This window comes from Eptesicus fuscus, chromosome 3, assembly GCF_027574615.1.
Source record: "Eptesicus fuscus isolate TK198812 chromosome 3, DD_ASM_mEF_20220401, whole genome shotgun sequence".
NCBI lineage: Eukaryota > Metazoa > Chordata > Mammalia > Chiroptera > Vespertilionidae > Eptesicus > Eptesicus fuscus.
Genome location: NC_072475.1, coordinates 12317118 through 12320961, shown reverse-complemented (window position 1 = coordinate 12320961; position 3844 = coordinate 12317118).

Below are 3844 nucleotides of genomic sequence, written 5' to 3'. Positions count from 1 at the left end.
AATAGAGCTGCCTGCAGAAGGTCATTTATTAGGCAATCACTTGTCTGTGAAAAATTCTAATTACTCAATATTTGTCAACGGAAGGAAAATAGCATTGCACTTGAATGTTGAGTGATGGGCAAACCAGAATGCAGATGAAAAAAATCAGAAGTTGTGTTGTTTAATGAGCAGGTAAAGGAATATGTTAAGTGCACCTACACTTTGAGGGTTAAAAAGAAAAGGTACACTATCAGCTATAGTGAAGATAAAAAAAATAGCAGAGTTTATGGTGTTATCAGTTTGGAGTTGAAGCAAAAGAAAAATAATTTATGAATGCTTCAGGGATTTAGGTTTCCTGTGGAATCTTAGTGCCCCCTGCTGATCTTGAGAAAATGTTTTTCATTCACAATAGCTCCTGTTTTTCTTCCAGATAGGGATTTTTCTATCACGGTATTTCTTTTTCAGAGAATAGAGACTCTTTTGCATGTAAGACTGTATCTCAGCAGTATTATCATGTTAGTATCTGTGGCTTCTCATTGAAAAAAAAAGTGATTAATCAAAAAAATGCATGTTCACAAGTGTTAAAAGATAGAGGGAAATGAATTTAAAATTACTACCTGATATTTTAATGGAACCAGTTGAACTTGAAGAAACATAAAGTCACTTAGGAAAGAAGACCTTGACAAAAGTGAAATCATTGGTGACCAAAACCACAACAGTGCTGCTGAGTCGGATGCTTGTTGAAACAGATTGTTCATGTCCTTAGTTCATAACCAGGCACAGGCACATGAGACATTAAGACACAGCACGTTGCCAGAGACCACCCATTATTAATAACAATATTTTTCCATATTTTAGTCTTCTCTTGTACATTATGTGTGAGAGAAATGTTACTACTCCCATCTGAAAGGTGAAGTAAATGAGACTCATAAAGCTAATGTAAATTACTAAAAAGTTGGACAACCATTTAATGGCAGAGAATCATCTTAGATTAATTTTAGCACAAAATAAAGTATAGATATATTTTCTACATTTCCTCCTCACTCTATCTACTCCAGATTATTTCAAAGCAACTCACAGTAAATATTTAAGAAATCAGTCAAAATTTCATTATTTCTCTCTATGAACAAGATCTCTTTTTTAAAAAAAGCATTTTAAAATTTAGCAGAACCAAGATATTTAACTATGGTGTCAACACTCAGGTTCTCTCTGTGTATCAATCATATCCTATATTTTCTTTATTCTTACACTTGAGCATGTGGGGTCTTGATGACTATTCCTAGAGATGGTAAACAATTCAACAGAGAGAGTACTTTCCAAATGCAAACCAACCCATCCATGGTCTATGACTCCAATCACTTCCTTTAGGAGATGACACACGCGGGTCCATTATTTATATGCCCTAATCACCTCAGGGACAGGTAACAGACAACTGGGGACAGCCCTGTGCCCCAGAGACTATAAAATTATTTAAACTAGCCAACCCTAAGCCTGCTTGCCCTACCTTGTCATTTCCCCCCCCCCCCCCCATAGAAAACACAGTAAAGACTTGTCCACATTTCCCTTCTCCTTCTATCTCCTGACCAACTCCGGGGCACCCGTTTGCCCCCCTTCTCTGGTATGCATGCTCCCTGATCCAGGGTTTCTAAGTGTAACAAACTATCATTTTAATAGCAATTGTGTGCTGATCTGTTGGCCATACTCTACCTAAATAATAATAAAACCTATTCAAATATTTCACCACCCCACAGCAACTGCAATCTCTTTCCATCAGACTTCAATGAGAAGATAAAATTGGTATAAAATAAGTGTGTCTTAATCATAGAAATACTGAGTTCTGGGGTCAGGCAAGCACAAAGCATTTTTTATAAGATAAGCCTTTCTCATTAAGTAAAAAAAGGAGTGCCAGTTATTTCACATCATTAAATAGGTTCATTGACATTCCTGGGTGTCAGGGAGTCATTTCCGCAAACCATCAACTCCCACGCGACTCCTGAGCCAGGCTGTCACCCAAGAAGTCCCCACCAATAAAGAGGTCAGACTTTAATAATATTACAAAGGTTTTGAAGATAAAAGATACCATGAAATCAGTCAGGCTGAAATGTTGCAAGAAAAGAGATGAGAAAAGAGTAACTTAAAGCTCCAATTTTCCATCTGGCTGAGAAACTGATTTGCTTCAATAGGGTTTTGGTACCTAACATCAGTGTTCCCATTACTAGGGGGAAGAGGTCACCATACAAGTTTTCCATCTGCATTATCTCATTTAATATTTACCATTTTGCTATCAGTTAGGCTTACATCACCCTCATTTTACAGATCCGGGCGTCAAGACTCAAAAATGGTCAGGAGCTTGCCTGCCATGTTTCAAAACCTGTTTCGATGATACACATCATGTTCCTCCTACTAAGCCCCAACATAGCCACAAAAATCTCCCAACACTTCAACCAAGGTTGTTATATAGGGTAAAAGAATTCCTATATTGCAAATAAATGCTTGCTATGATATGTCATTCTATTTTTAATAACAAAGTTTAATGATGTTACAGGTGGTTTCCTATACTAAACTCAAATGTAATGTTCAGCAAATATCATGCTTAATGCCAGTAGACAATAGTCATCCTCCAGTGTTTCAATGTCATATTCTTTCCATATCTACACAGTGTCTACACCCGCTAGGTCATATCACTCTGCCCGATTAGTCTATTCTAGTGCCAAGATCAGTCCAGAACAAGGAAAACCCTCAGCCCAGAATGACTTAGCCATATTTAAGAAGTGTGTGTAGGGGTGTGGGGGCGGGGGGAGATAAGGGGAAGGACACTGAGTGAAATTTGAATTTCAGTAAATAGCAAAGAATTTACCATAAAGACATCCTATGTAATATTTAGGGCATATTATACCAAAGAAAAAGTGCTCACTATTTATCAGAAATGCAAAATTAACTACCTTTCATACTGAAACTATATTTATCTGAAATACAAATTTAACTATAGTAAATTGGCCTTTATTTTATCGGGAAACCCTAGCTCCAAATCTTCCGAAGAATCTGAATTCATTCTGTGACCTCATCGGGATATTGCTTTGTACTGAAGAAGAAGGAGGCTAAACCCAGAACCCTGGTCTCCGCACATTTTTTGAAATAAATAATAGTAATAACTTAATATTAAAAGTAAATTGGATAAATAAAAATGCTATGAGGCTCTAGATCAGTGGTTCTCAACCTTTCTAATGCCGCGACCCTTTAATACAGTTTCTTATGTTGTGGTGACCCCCAACCATAAAATTATTTTTTGCTACTGTTATGAATCATAATGTAAATATCTGTTTTCCGATGGTCTTAGGCGACCCTGCTAGCAGTTCTCAACCTGTGGGTCAACCCACAGGTTGAGAACCGCTGCTGTAGAACATGTCTGTGGGCATTTGCAATCCCATGGCCTATCCTGGGTAGAATAGGAAGTTGCTGAGACAACCTAGACCCAAATGAGCTTCCCAGGCAGAAGAGGCAGATGACATGGTTATTTGCTTTGCAATCTCAGCTCTCCTGAGTCTCAGACTTGGCACTTGATGCCTTCATAATAGATGGCTATGGGGATATAAGAAAGGCATCATAGAAGACAGAAGAGAAGGATAATTGTCATTAAGTAAACCCAGAAGCCAATCAGTTTCATATAATGCCATTTTAATATATCAAAATAATTTTTATTATATATATGGCTCTAATTTAAATCACATTTCCCACTAACAACCAGTTCAAGGATATGACATTGAACTCATTATTTTGAAGAAAGCACCATTTCTATTGCACTGTTTGGAAGAGGCTTATGTTTAATCCACTATAATATTTCTGAATTCTCCTTGTGGGGATTTTA